This window comes from Pinus tabuliformis, chromosome 2_2, assembly GCF_031772625.1.
Source record: "Pinus tabuliformis cultivar Carrire ecotype Pingquan chromosome 2_2, CPIR1, whole genome shotgun sequence".
Classification (NCBI taxonomy): domain Eukaryota; kingdom Viridiplantae; phylum Streptophyta; class Pinopsida; order Pinales; family Pinaceae; genus Pinus; species Pinus tabuliformis.
The window spans coordinates 656,421,029-656,437,828 of NC_142300.1; positions in this window are offsets into that span (position 1 = coordinate 656,421,029).

Consider the following 16,800-nt stretch of genomic DNA (forward strand, 5'->3'; position numbering starts at 1 on the left):
TGCTATTCATTTGATTCCAGGAAGTGTTCCTCCAAACATCAGACCTTACAAATATCCCTATGCCCAAAATAGTGAAATTGAGGGTATGGTTGCAGAAATGCTAGAGGCTGGTATAATTCAACCTAGTCAAAGTTCTTTCTCTCGTCCATTAGTATTGGTGCACAAGAAGAATGGATCATGGCGCATGGTCCAGATTATAGGGATCTCAACAAGCTCACTATTAAAGATAAATTTCCCATTCTTGTCATTGATGAATTATTGGATGAATTGCATGAGCAATTTACTTCACCAAGTTGGACCTTCGTTTAGGATATCATCAAATCAGAGTGAAGACTGAAGACATTCTGAAAATAGAATTTAGAACTCATGAGGGTCATTATGAATTTTTGGTCATGCATTTTGGCCTTACAAATGCACCTTCTACATTTCAAGGTTTGATGAATTCCATTTTCAAACCCTTCCTTAGAAAATTTGTGTTAGTATTTTCTGATGATATACTAATCTACAGCAAGTCTTGGAAGGATCCTGTTCAACTGTTGATATAGTGCTCAAACTATTGGAGGAGAAAAAAGTATATGCAAAAACCTCCAAATATTTATTTGGAGTACAAGAGGTGGAACATTTGGGTCATATTGTATCTCATGAAGTTGTTAAGGTAGACACTAGAAAAATTAAAGCCATTAAGGAATGGAAAATCCCCACATCCATAAAGCCTTTGTGAGGATTTCTCAGGTTGACAAGGTATTATCACAAGTTTGTTAAGAATTATGGGAAAACAACAGCACCTCTAACAACATTACTGAAGAAAGATGCATTTTCTAGGATTATAGAAGCACTGAAAGCCTTTGAACATCTTAAAGAGGAAATGTGCCAAGCACCGGTCTTAGCTATACCAAACTTCACAAAAACCTTTATTGTGGAATGTGATGCCTCAAGAAATGGAATTGGTGTTGTTTTAATGCAAGAAGAAAGACCCATTTCTTTTGAAAGTCGTCCAATCAAAGGAAAGTATTTACACAAAGCTATTTATGAGAAGGAAATGTTGGCAATACTACATGCACTTAAGAAATGGTGACCTTACCTAATGGGAAGACACTTCAAGGTAAAAATGGATCATGATAGTCTTAAATACTTTTTAGAACAAAGATTATCTTCAGAAGAGCAACAAAAATGGGTCACAAAGATGTTGGGTTATGACTTTGAAATCATCTACAAAAAAGGGAATCAAAATGTTGTTGCAGATGCACTCTCAAGAAAGGATGAGGATGTGGAAGCATTGCTTTGTGCCATTTCTATTATCCAACCAGATTGGATAAATGAAGCAAGGGATGAATGGAAGAATGACGAAGAAGTGTGGTAACTCATTCAAAAGTTGTAGTAAGATCCTAGTACATCTGATACATTTAACTAGAAAAATGATTCGTTATGGTACAAAGATGGCTTATACCTCTGTAAGAATTCCCAAATCAAACACAAGATTCTTCTGGAGTCGCACACCCATACCTTAGGAGGGCATTCAGGATTTTTAAAAATTTACCATAGGGTTAAGAAGGAATTTTTTTGGGATGGCTTTAAATCTGATATTCAAAGTTTGTGGCAGAATGTTTGGTTTGCCAACAAAATAAAGTTGAAACAATTAAGACCACATGTCTATTACAACCTTTATCCATTCCAAGTCAACGTTGGGAGTAGGTCTCAATGGATTTTATCATAGGTTTACCCAAGTCTGGAGGAAAGAGTGTCATCATGGTGGTAGTTGATAGAGTTACCAAGTATGCACATTTTTGTGCATTATCTCATCCATTTAAAGGAAGTACAGTTGCTACTACATTTATGGAAACAATTCAAAAGCTACATGGAAACCCAAAGATTATTGTAAGCAACAGAGATCCTATTTTCACTGGAAATTTTTGGACAAAATTATTTTCTTATCTGGGTACTAAGTTAGCTCATAGCTCATCTTATCATCCTCAATCTGATGGGAAAACTGAGATAGTGAACAAATGTTTGGAAGGATATCTTTATTGCTTTGTATCTGATAAACAGACACAATGGGTCAAATGGTTGCCTCTGGTTGAATGGTGGTATAACACTTCCTTCCATACTGCAACAAAAATAACCCCATTTATGGCACTTTATGGATATCATCCACCGTTCATCACAACATATTTAAGAGAAAATTCTAAGGTTCAAGCAGTGGAAGATCACATCAAGCATCAACAAAAAGTTCTCCAACTCTTAAAGGATAACCTGACTTTGGCATAGAATAGAATGAAACAACATGCAGATCAACATCACAGTGAAAGAAGTTTTGATGTAGGTGACTGGGTATTTCTACGAATACAACCATACAAACAAATGTCCCTCAAGCAAGCTAAGAAGGATAATAAATTATCACCAAAGTATTATGGTTCATACAAGGTCTTGCAAAAGATTGGTACTATGGTATACAAATTGGAACTTCCTACATATTCCTGAGTGCACCCAATTTTCCATGTTTCATGCTTAAAGAAGGTTATAGGTGACAAGCTCCCAGTTCAAACAATATCTCTAGAACTTTGACGAGGAAGGAAAAATCATATTGGAAACTGAAGCAGTCACTGAAACAAGAACTCGAAAGCTACAAAATGGATCAATTTCAAAGTATCTCATCAAGTGGAAGAACTTACCCACTGAAGATTCCACGTGGGAGAATGAGAATTTTATACAGAAGCATCCAAAACTACTCAAGCGTTGAGGACAACACTTTTTTGAAGGAGAGGGGCATGTTAGGTCTCTATAATACTAGTGTATTCCCTTATTATTATTGTCATTGTAGCCCCTTATTGTTATTGTTGTGCCCATGTTGTGCCCATGTTGTCCTCATATTGATATTATTGTGCCCCATAGAAGCCAAATATTGTTATTTTTGTGCCCTTACATTATTATTGTTATGTCGTATCTGATTATATGTGACCCCTTAAACTCCTATATATAGAAAGGAGGTCTTTTCATTTGTATCATCCAAGAATTGTTCATTTATGTAATTTAAAGGAGGTTTCTCCCTCAAAGAGGCTACTTTTGAAGTCGTTGATCTATCTTATTCTTTTATTTTGTTAGTTGGTTGCATAACATATTTGAATGAGAGAGTTTCAAGGCAAGCTTTTACAAGAAATAAGGAAGCAAAATAGGATGTTAAACATGAAGCTAAAACGAAAGCTAAAAAGGAAGCTAGAGTGGATGCTAAATACAATGCCATAATGAGGAGAAAAATAGGACTTTAAGGAGGAAGCTAAAATGGAAGTTAAAACTAAGGATGCTAAAAAACAATGCCATAACGAGGAGAAAAATAGGAATATACATAGGAAGCTATACATTAAACTACATCATGATCTCAAGAAGAGGTTAAACTGGGCATTTACGTCAGCGCTGAAGTCGACAATATTTAGCATTGATTGGTTCTGATCAACGAATAAAATGCCAAAAATAGCTCCATCCCTATAAATAGTGTTGATTTTATACACTTAAACAAACAGTGGAAGCCAAAAAGGGAGCTAAAGAGGAAGCTAATCACATGGATTTGTTGTAGTGAAAGTAGGTTCTAAAAAATTATAAACTTGTAAAAGACAATAACACTATTATGAAAAGAAAGCAAATGAAAGTAGTTCTAGACAATTAAGTGGATATAAGCAACACAATTATAGGCTATGCAACAAAATTCTAAAGCAATGCTTAATGCAGGGAAAATATGGGATATTGACCACAACTTCAACACCCACCTAAATTAACATTAGATCACAATAATTTGATTCAAACTAGTTAAAGAAGGATTGTAAGAGACAGACAAAAACTATCATTACAAAAAGAAACTAAAAGAAGAAGGTAAGTAGAGTTATAAAAATAACTAAAAATTATATAAGAAATACAAAATAATTTTAAGGCACTTCTCAAAACAATGGAAAACTAAGAAGTCACTATAGCTCTAAGATCTACCCATAGAAAAAAATTGAAGGCAAAACTAATGCATCAGGGCCGTGAATGATTGTTTCAGGACGATTATATAACACCCTCCTCCCACATCTAACCAAGCAATCGGCTAGCCGGGGTAAACATGCGATGAGAGGCCACTATGATATGATTCGACCTCCTAAGTCACATTCAGGAAGTGGAACCGACGGAAACACACAATACAGACATTCAACATCAACATTAGTACCCTCAGGAACCAATCCAACCTTTCTACCAACCAGCCCCTGGGTCCCACTGAATGTTTGGACCACTTGACCTCTGGATGCTCTCACAAGCCTACAAGCCAACATCCAATGACTCTTTTTCTCAGTGTTGTGCCAACGTCCCTGAGATTTGAGCCACTTTTTCAGGCCCAAAGCCCAGGTCACTACCTAGAATTGATTCACATCTTCATAACTTTAATATAACAAGGAAATGACAGTATGAAAGAAATCACTTGAATGAGACCTTGAATGGACCCCTACTAGCCATGACAGTTATTTCGTCAAACATATCATGAATATGTAATCTACAGGTGTAAATAACAAATCTGAGCATATGGGTCTCATACTTAGCTGAGAATCACTAAGAAACATTGATGCCTCAAAACATCAATTTCCATTTCATCCATTAGGTCATAGATACATTGATCATTTGTTTAGAAGTAAAAACATGGTGAGATCCATACATGGATACTGTCATAAAAGACATACATAACCAACATAATAGCAGTAAAAATACCAATGAAATCACAACCATATAAACCACATATAATCCAGTATAATACTAATAGAAATACAAGTATAAATAACCTCGTATTGATGATGAAAAATCTAAACCCGAGATGGAACTTCCACGTTCCACCTGACTATAGAATGGCTGACCCAAATATCTCTTCATCCATTCACCCTTGTGCCATATTCCAAGCCCAAATGTGGGATCTTATAGAAAAAATCAATACAAAACCATTCAGGGATTCCAAAGGCCATCCACCTCAACCCATCAAACAGTGATTCCACCTGGCGGTTGGACATCACAAAACCATCATTAGATTGGTCTCCATCCAAGCCTTCTAGGGCTTCTAGAGTGTTTGTTCCAACTAAGGCTTCCAGGACTAGTAACTCAACCCACAGCCATCATCGGGCTTCCAGCGTGTTTGTCCAACCAAGGCTTCTAGGACAAGTAACTCAACTCACCAAGGGCTTCCAGAGTGTTTTTCCAACCAAGGCTTCCAGGACTAGTAACTCAACCCAAGTTGTTACAGGGCTTCCAGAGCGTTTGTCCAACCAGGGCTTCCAAGAACTAATAACTCAACCCAAGCTAAGGAAACATGAGAACCAACTAAAATAAAACAATGAAATAAACCCACAATTTCCATGGCTATCCAAGAAATGGAAAGGCTAGGAAATTCACTATCAATCCAAGCTATCCTCCATGCCAATGACAGATCATGACAAAAAATCCACATGCATATTCCATGCATGCCAAAACTAGTGATGAAAACATACATGCAAATTTGGCAAGTAAAACTACTATAGTTGCTAATCTCGTTGTCCTATTGTGCTTTCCTACTCTTCGTTTGCCTTCGTGCTCTAAAAATCCAAGTATACCACACCCTCCAAGAGTGCTCCAAGAAAAATTTGTCTCCAAGAGTATGAGAGAGAGAGATAATAATGAGAGAACTCCAAACTGAATTAACAAAAGTCTGTGTACTGATCCTCAAAAGAATTTTTATGAATGAGGCCTCTATTTTCTTCATTTTCCATTATTTTCCTTCCATTTCCTCCTCACATCCAACCTGTGACCTTTCACCTTCATTTTCTCCTAATTTCCATTATTTTCATAAATAATTGTGCCAAAATGCCATTTTGCCTTTCCAAAGCCTTAGCCATTGCCTTTTCCAATTTACTTAGCCATTAATAACCAAATTAAGACCCACACTAGGATGTCTTGCCCAACATTCATCTTGAAATAAGTATCCTGTCAACCGTGGTTATTATTTTACCTTTATTAACTTTTGTTACATGGAATTTTACCAGGGTTGTTACAAAACCCGCCCCCTTGGGGGAACACTATCCTCGATGTTCAACAACAACTATAACCACAAAACTATTGTAAGCAAAACATATTGTCGATGGAGCTTTATAACTAATCTCATTGTAGTATTTACAATGATCATCCTACTAAGAAGCAAACTAACATGAAAACATAACAAACATAACACCATAATGACATGACACCCATACCGCTTATTGGAGCTTTATAACACATCTCATGGCGGTATTTACATCCATATACATATGTACGCATACCAAAATCTCCAAAGCACATACCAAAACATATACCAAGCCATATACCAAAACACCATATCAAAACAACTTTGCCTCAACCTGCAAACAATGAAGGATACATAGCCTGCATCTGATCCTCCATCTCCCATGTAGCTTCATCGAGCCCAAAGTGCTTCCATTGCACCTTAACCTACTTGATTTCTTAGTTTCGGAGCATGAGCACCTTTTTCTGCAATATTCACTGAGGCTCTGGCTGGAATTCCCCATCTAGTTCCACTTGCAATACAAACCATTCAATCACATCATCAACATCTTTAACATACTTCTTAAGTAATGACACATGGAAAACATCATGGAATTTCACTGTCGAAGGCAGTGCAAGTTGATAAGATACTAGCCCAATCCTCTCAATAATACTGAAAGGTCCACAAAAACATGGTGCCATCTTGGCACATGATCCAACCCATAAGGAGCTCTTCTTTGGCTTAATGCATAAGTACACATGTTCCCCAACCTAGAAATCCTTGAACAACCTTTTCCGATCTATAAAGCTCTTTTTCCTATCCTGTGTTACCTTTAGATTCTTCTTGATCACCTACATTTCATGTTCCATGTCTGGTCCAATCAGTGCCCTGTTAACTAGATCACTCCAACTGATGGAAGTAGTGCAACTTTGCCCATACAATGCCTCAAACAGACTCATCCTCAGAGATTCATGATACCCATTATCGTAAGCAAACTCTACTAGTGGAAGGTACTCTTCCACTGCCGTTGTTGATGCATCACTTACATCCTCAACATGTCCTCCAATATCCTGTTGACCCTCTCTATCTATCCATCTTCCTGTGAATGATAAGTTGTACTGAAGGCCAACTCTGTGCCCAAACCTACAAATAACTCCTTCCAAAACTTGGAAGTGAAATTCACATCCTTGTCTGACATATTATTCTTTGGAACACCATGCAATCTCACCACATCTTTGATGAATATCTGTGCTACATTGTTAGTTGAGAATGTAGAATTCACTCGAATGAAGTGTGCAACATTTGTCAACGTGTCCACAACAAGCATGATTGAATCATGTTGTCTCCTCATCCTTGACAACCCTGTGATGAAGTCCATGCAAATGATTTCCCTTTTCCATTATGGAATCACAATTGGTTGTAGTGGTCCACCTGGATGCTTACACTCTGGTTTCACACGTTGACAGTCAAAACACCTAGCCACAAACTCTACTACATTCCTCTTTAGGTTCAACCAATAATATAATCTCTTTACTATTGTCAGTGCCTTCTAATAACCTCGGTGACCCGAATATGGTTTCGCATGAAACTCTCTCAACATCACCTTCTTAAGCTCATTGTTTTCTAGCACATGTATCATATCTCTGAATCTAACCAGTCCATCTACTATAAGGAAATAGTCCGCATCTTGTGCACCGGCACTTGTACATGTACTTGTACCGTGACTTGTACCTGCACCTATACCATAACTTGTACTCTACTTCAACCTGTGCATAATCTCCATATATCTGACATCCTACTGACCTGCCTCCAAGATCCTATCCTGTAAGTCTCTCCCATATGATCTCATAGCTGCTAAGTGATTTAACTATATCCACTTGCTAAGAGCATATGCCACTCTGTTATCTTTTCCTTTGATGTACCTGATCTCAAAATCGAACTCACTAATCATAGCCAACCACCGAACCTGCCTACCATTAAGATTAAGTTGGTAAAATAGATACCACAAACCACTGTGATCACTCATCAACACAAACCTTTTTCCCCAAAGAGAGTGCCTCCACATCTTCAATGAATGTATGATTGTTGTTAACTCCAAATCATGTGTGGGGTTGTTTTGCTCGTGCTCATTCAGTTTTCACGACTCATAGCATGCTACCTGTCCATCCTGCATAAGGACTCCACCAAGTCCTCTCTTGCAAACATCTGTGCACACTACAAGCTCTTAATTTGGATCTGCAATTTGTAGCACTAGTGCATGTGTCAACAATTGCTTGAGCTTCTCCAAACTAGTCCACACTCCTTTGTCCATTCAAACTTCTTAGATTTCTTCTGAAATGATGTGATAGGATAAGAAATCTATGAGAAGTTCCTGATGAACCTCCTATAATAGCCTGCTAACCCCATGAAATACCTCACCTCATCTACATTCTTAGGAGCTACCCACTCCATGATGGCTCTTATATTTTCTAGGTCTACTGCAATGCCCTCCATGGAACAACATGTCCCAATTAGTGTACCTCAGTCTGAAATAAAATGCATTTGTTGAGATTAGCATACAATTGATGCTCTCTCAACAACCTCACCACTGCTGCTAAATTCTCGACATGCTGTTCCTCATTTTTAGAATATACCAATATGTCATCAATGAACACAATAAAAAAATTATCCAAATACAGACACAACACATTATTCATCAAGCACATAATTGTAGCTGGAGCATTAGTCAAACTGAATGGAACTACAAAAAACTCATAACGCCCATACCTGGTCTGAAAAGTTGTCTTGTAAATGTCCTCCTCTTTGATGCATACCTAGTGATATCCGGGTCTCAAATCAATCTTCGAGAACATTGTTTCTCCCTTCAATTGATCAAACAAGTCATCAATCCTTGGCAATGGATACCTGCTCTTGATGGTTACTTTATTCAACTGACTGTAGTCAATGCATAATCTGAGAGTACCATGTTTCTTCTTAACAAACAATACCGGTGCGCCCCATGGTGATACACTTGGCCTAATGTATCCCTTATCCAACATTTCCGTCAACTGTAGCTTTAACTCTACCAACTCGGTGTACTCATCCTGTAAGGTGCTTTTGATGTTGGAGCTGCCACTGGCACCAACTCAATGGAAAAGTCTACTTCCCTGTGAGGCAGAAACTTTGAAATATCCTCAGGAAATACATCCTGAAACTGTTGTAGAATTGGGTACCTGCTCAAAAAATTTGCACCCTCAACTTCCTTACCCTTGTCATTAGAAATGTGCACTATGAATAACATACACCCTTTCCTGTGGCTATGCTTTGCATTCATATTTGTTACCATCCTCACTGATGTGGCTTTCATCTTTCCCTGCAAGACTCTTGGCTCCCCATTGTCATCCACACATTCAATTGCTTTGTCATAACAATCTACCTTGGTTCAGTGAAGGTACAACCAATCCATGCCCAACAACATACTACATGATCCCAATGGTAATACATTCAAATGTGTTGCAGTAGGCATACCATTCAAATCAAATGCATAAGCTCTTACCCAATGATGAACTTGCTTCTTCATACCTATAGCCACTTGCACTAACCAAGTTTCTGCATGCAATTCCTTACTCAAACCACACTTATCCACCAAGTGAGGACTAACATAGCTATAATTATATCTAGGGTCAATAAAAATAGAAATAACTTGATCACAAAGCTTACTGTCCATCTCAATGATAAATGGTTGATGGCCTGCCTATTTGTTATCCAATGCTGCATAAATACGAGGAATACTCTAACCAACATCCCCAATAGTCTGTGCATCCTGTGGACTGTATATCTAAGGCCTACCAACCTGATTCTGCGAAAAATCTCTCCTACGATGATCTTTGCCACAAGTCCAACACTCTATAGGCTTCTAACTTTCCTCCTTGTTCTGTTCTCCTGATCGAAATCCCTGTCCTATATCTGATGCATTGAACTTCTTAGATGGCACTGCATTCTCTTTATTATCTATACCCTGAGGTATTGCTCTCTTTCTATCCCATTTTCCCTTACTATTTTCATTACCTTTACAGTCTTGTTTAGTCTCAGATCTATGCTTTGATTTCTCATAGCAATGCCTTCCCTTTCGGATGGCCTCCTCTAATGATCTAGGATCATCGAACTCAATATTGTCTTTAAATGCAACCGGTAATCCACTAATGAACCTATGAATCTTGGCCTTCTCCTCCATGACATAAGGCACATACCTTAGTAACTCCAAGAACCTGCTAGTGTACTCATCATCTATCATCGATCCCATCATTATCTCATAGAATTCTTGTTCCCTGTCATCAAAGTATCTCTTTGAAAGATACTTATTCTTGAATAACTGCTCAAACTCACTCCTAGTCAACTCCTCCTCATGAATACATCTGATATTCTTCACATCTTCCCACCAAATGTCTACTTTACCTTTGAGACTAAATGTAGCTACTATGGCTTTCATGTTCTCTGAATAATCATGTAACCTGAACGACCTCCTCATGCTAAATAACCATGCCTCTACATCATGTGATTTCTTCATCTCTCCATCAAAAGTAGGTGGCTTTTCTTTCTTAAACTCATCTGGAAAGTATCCGCTATCACTCCTCATGTAAGGATGATAACGATGATGATCATAATGCCTATCTAAATTAGAACTAGAATAATACCTGCGTTTATCCCCTCTCCTATCTGGAGTGTCCAACAACCTGCCATCTCTAACCGTGTGATCTCTATCTGACCTGTGACCACCATGCGACCTACTACCATATGCCCCATTAGTTTAGTCCTATTACTCATGGCTGATCTGACGTGGTCCTTGTTGCTGCAATTCTGACAAACTGTGAAGTATCATTGCATTTACCTCTGCTTGTTTCTCCTGTGCCTGAATGATTCTATCATTATCTACCTTACAACTCCTTATTTCTTCCTTTAAGATTCTCAGTGTAACTTCTAAATCAGAAGAGTTCCCAACACCATATTGCTCTTTTGATTCATAGGGAGAGTCTTTTTATTCTACCATCTTGCTAGCCATTTGATATTTCTTCCTACAAGGTATATCATGTTAGCTAAACCAAATCACAATAAACCTACGTACCTTAGTATAGCTCGGGGAGGATACCTTGTCTACAAGATCAACAAGTCAGCATGGTACATGTATAACATAATCATGATAAAATATAGAAACATAACACATAAGCATATAACCATCCAACCATAATTCTAGCTAGGGTCCAGTATTCAATGCATGACCTTATCAACAATGCATACTAGGACCTCATGCATAACAACAACCATTACATCATTGTACACTTTACAACATGCAAACATGAACATGCATAAGCGATGTATAATTGTCCACACACATGCATAAACACATATGATCAAGCATACACTAGCAACACTTGAAACCAAACCTACAAGAATGATACATGCAGCCAAGCATACAAGAATGTAACCAAACATACGAGAATGTAACCAAAGCAATCGCTCGAATGAGACCTTGAATGGATTCCTACTATCCATGAAAGGAATTTCGTCAAACATATCATGAATATGTAATCTACAAGTGTAAATAACAAATATGAGAATAGGGGTCTCATACTTAGCTAAGAATCGCTAAGAAACATTGATGCCTCAACACATCAACTACCATTTCATCCATTAGGTCATAGATACATTGATCATTTGTTTACAAGTGAAAACATGGTGAGAGCTATACATAGCTACTATCATAAAACACATACATAAAAAACATAATAGCAACATAAATACCAATGAAATCACAACCATATAAACCACATATAATCTAGTATAATACTCATAGAAATACAAGTAGAAATAATCTCATATTAATGATGCAAAATCCAACCTAGGATGGGACTTCCACGTTCCACTAGACTGTAGAATGGCTAAGCGAAATCTCTCTTCAACCATTCACCCCCGTTCCATATTCCAAGCATGAATGTGGGATCTCATAGAACACATCAATACAAAACCATCTAGGGCTTCCAGAGGCCATCCACCTCAACCCATCAAACAATGATTCCACCTCATGGTCAGATATCACAAAACCATCATCAAATTGGTCTCCATCCAAGACTTCCTTGGATTCCAGAGCATTTGTTCCAACCAAGGCTTCCGAGACTAGTAACTAAACCCACAGTTGTTGTCGGGCTTTCAGAGCGTTTGTCCAACCAAGGCTTCCGGGACTAGTAACTCAACCCAAGCTATTACAGGGCTTCCAGAGCGTTTGTCGAACCAGAGCTTCCGAGGACCTAATAACTCAACCCAAGCTAAATAAACATGAGAACCAACCAAAACAAAACAAGGAAATAAACCCACAATCTTCATGGCTATCAAGGAAATAGAAAGGCTAGGAAATCCACTGTTAATCCAAGCAATCCTCCATGCCAGTGATAGATCATGACCAAAAGTTCACATGCATATGTCATGCATGCCAAAACTAGTGAGGTAAACATTCATGATACTCATTACCTGCAAGAAAAACTACTGTAGTTGTTGATGTCGATCTACTCTTGCGCTTTCCTTGTCTTCCTTGGCCTTCTTGCTCCAAAAATCCAAGTATACCACACCCTCTAAGAGTGCTCAAAGAAAACTCTACGTCTCCAACATTATGAGAGAGAGAGAGAGAGAATAATGAGAGAGCTCCATACTGAATTGAAAAAAGTATGTGTACTGATCCTCATAAGCCTTTTTATGAATAAGGCCTCTATTTTCTTCATTTTCCATTATTTTCCTTCAATTTCCTCCTCACTTTCAACCTGTGACCTTTCACCTTCTTTTTCTCCTAATTTCCATTATTTCATAAATAATTGTGCCAAAATGCCATTTTGCCTTTCCAAAGCCTTACCCATTGCCTTTGCCAATTTCCTTAGCCATTAATAACCAAATGAACATCCACACTAGGATGTTTTGCCCATCATTCAGCTTGGAATAAGTGTCCCATCAACGGTGGTTAGTATTTTTCCTTTATTAACTTTTATTACATGGAATTTTCATGAGAGTTGTTACAGATTACCTCAACAATCTTAAAATTTGTTATATGAAGTTGCTCAAGACTCCCAATACTAACATGTATTGGTCTATAAAAATGCCCAAAGTTCAACAATAGGAAGTAAGATTTGTAAAATGTTACAAAAATAATAATTGCAGCAAAAAAAGAGTAATAAGCTTGGAAAGACACTACAACTAATGATAGTAGCATTGATATGATTAAGAATCAAGGTAAATACATAACAAACAAAAAGAAAAATTATGGTGGACGCATCTTTTTTCATTTGTTTACAATGAACAAAATATATTAACCTAAAAAGTAGTATAATAATGAAGATTTTTCATTTTGTATCATAGTACTGAACATATTTTGAAGCTAAATAGTAGCATAGCTTTCTTATTAATTAAATATTTAGGTACTCTTTAAAGAAGTTTGTAAAAGAAATAAGGGGATGTGAAGGGATAACATGACCATGCAGCTAGGCAAAAGATTCATCCATAGCAAAAGCACAAGATTGATGATAAGATATGATAATTTTATTGGTGTCCAATGAATGACCACAAAAGTAGGTCAATGGGACTGAAGAATAAAACCAATATGAATACAATGTGGGAGTGCAAGCGTAGCTCCTATAAAATGCCGAAAATAACTGAGATTGAGAACCTTCCTCTCAAACTTCTCAATCATCTTCATTAGCCAGCTCTAGTAGGTTGACATCCTCTATTTTTTTTAGCACTGAGATTTTTCAATTTCCTACATCTTTATTGTACCTACAACTTGGCTTATATTCTCTCTTAGCTAGACATTTATCTCTTGTCTCTTTATATTTTTCTTCATTTAGCATTAATATAAGAGTTAATTACACATTCTTTATCTTTTTCTACTTTTAGTGTTGATCTAGAAGTTGTTTTGACACTCCCATAATATACTTACACTATAGATGTACTCTTTTATAGACCCATTGACCTACTTTTGAGGTCATTTGCTGGACAATAATAAAATTATCTTATGTTATATTTTAATTTTATATCATAAAAAATAAAAAAGCAACAAAATACATGTTATACTATGAATGTCTCTAAAATTTTCAGTGTTTTTCCATTGCTTTTCCTCTAAAGATGGAATGAATTAAGTATGTACAAATAAGAATGAAATGAGGCCTGAGGAATTTTAGGTTTTCTATTCTTTGAGAAGGTATCAATATGCATCGAGGTATCAATATGCATCGCCATAAACAATACATATCCTTGAAAACAAAGACTGGAATAAGGTTTCGGTATGCTAGTATTGTAGGATTTTGGGTTCAGGAGCAAAAAATATTTTGCTCGTACACTATATTATTTCAAAATTTTAAATAAGTTTCTTAGATTTTATAATTTCTTCCAACTAGCCTCTAGTAAAATTGAAAGTTTATAACAATATCAACACAGTGGATCCCAATGAAGACATCAAGTTGCCCGAGCTTGAGAAAGAAAAGAGAGTGCCATCATAGCCAGCCACATAGTCATCCAACTTGCCCCTTGGACAACAAATTCCCAGAGTCCCATCGGCAATTCCTAAGACTAATAAGCGAAAAGAGAACAATAGCTAGAAATTTAATGTTCTTGGACTAGAGTCATAAAATAAGGGGCGAGGAAGCTCCTTAATGATGATAAACATAATTTACCCAACTCTAGTTTGATATTGACTACAACTTGATATTTTGTTTTGATTATCTTACTTCTATATCATGTGGGCTTTTGTGGCATTTTAAATTTCAAATGGTTTATCTTTTTGAAGATTTCCAACTTCCAAGAGGTTTGATCTTACACATTTTTCATCTAAGATAGTTCTAGTAGTTATTTTGAGGGCCACTGCCACTTTCTTGCTCTTATAGTGCCTACTTGGTAGCCCGTTTTTAATTCCCTATATGCATATATTGTTTATATTAACAGTAAAATATGCAACAATTTTTAAAAGATAAAATTGACACCAACCTAAGACTCCATAAACCACTTTAGTAGTCAAAATCTTGTAGAAAGGAAGCTCGTCTCACTAGCTATGGCATGTGCCAACTCGGTTTCCTACATCCTAGTGGCCCGTGCAATAGAATATCCTTGATGGGATGAACTTCCAACCAAGGATATATTTGTGGATGATATAAAGGATAAATAACCTCCATGATTTCATTGATCACTCCATCCATTCCACCTAAGTCCTTAAACTTTACTCGATTATCCACAAAAACATCCAAGATTTGTTTTGTGTTTTCTTTTGAAACACTGCTTTAGGTTTATGCTTTCCTCCCATATCATCTACGATTTTCTTTTGATTTTCACTGCAAAGCTTGATATAAATCTCCATTTTACTGGTAACAAATTTGTTATCGACATTACACTCAACATTAGCTTTGAGCAATTCCAAGGTTGAGCCACTGACCTCACCATCGTCCTAAGTGCTTTTGGTCTTAGAAAGCTACGGAATTGGGTTCAGGTTAGGGTTTGGATTAGGGTTACGACTAGGGCTTGCATTAACATTATAACTTGTTCTCAAAACATAATTCATAAGATCCAAGAAAGGTCTTGGGTTTGACTCCCCTGGAGTGTCACTGTCATAGCTTCTATCCTCTTATTTCGAAGTCTCACTGCCATGCCCAGTTCTCTAGTTGAGATACTTAGCCTCCTTTTGTTGTAATTTTTCCTCCACATGATCGAGCCTCTTGGTGTTTCTTTTGTTATTTTTGGGGGTTTTGTAATTGTCAGACGTTAATGATTGAAGGGTTCGAATGGTGCGCATCACCGTTTTTCTATAAGGATCTTATCTATGGTGTGGTGATTTATTCTCAGATAGTTACACTATTGAATATTTATTTTTCTTTAACGATATTTGAAATACACTCATTAAATTGTAAGTTGCACTATTTATTGTTAACTATTAATAAAAATAAGAATAAAATTATATGAGTATTTGTGTAAGATGAAATTTTTATTTGATGATGTGCTATATAAATAATGACAAGAATGAGAAATTAAAAAGAATTCATAATGATTTTTCAAACGAATAGATAATTGACTTGGTCAAATGTTGGATATTCGATGAAAATTGAATAAAGAAGTGTTTAAGGAAACATAACCTTTCAGCCAATATATGACAACCTTTAAATACCCTACCACTTGTAAGTTTATTTTGTTGAAGTGACACAATTAAAATGACTAACATAAATGACTAATTCATATTATTGTATTACTTGTTAGATACTTGTATTTTTGTTCCTAGACTAGATTAGTCATTCACGTTTGCTATTTTTAGTTGTATTACTTATTAGCTAGTCATATATTTTACCCCAAGACTAAATTAGTTGTTTATGTTAGTCATTTTTAGTTGGTTCACTTAATACTGCTTATTTTTGGTAGTATTTCACTTGGAAAAGCTACGGTGACTAACTTTTTTAGTCACCTAGTTACTAATTTCTAATTTTCTACTAGTGGGAATAATGACTGACGGTTGACGTTAAAAGCCTTTGTGACACGTGGTAGGCACATAATGCCTTTTTGGAGGGCCAAAAGACCTAAATTTGAGTGACACATGGCATCCTCGAAGGGGCTCATGTGGTGGCATGACGTAAGTGTGAAATCATCACAAAATAGCGTCTGTGTGTGACATCATCCTGAGATGACATCAACATGACATCATCATAGACCCTGGGAGGTTCAAGGCATGTGTTTATGGTGGTGGTCGTGGATGACGGAGCTAAGGGATGAGAAATATCTTCATAACT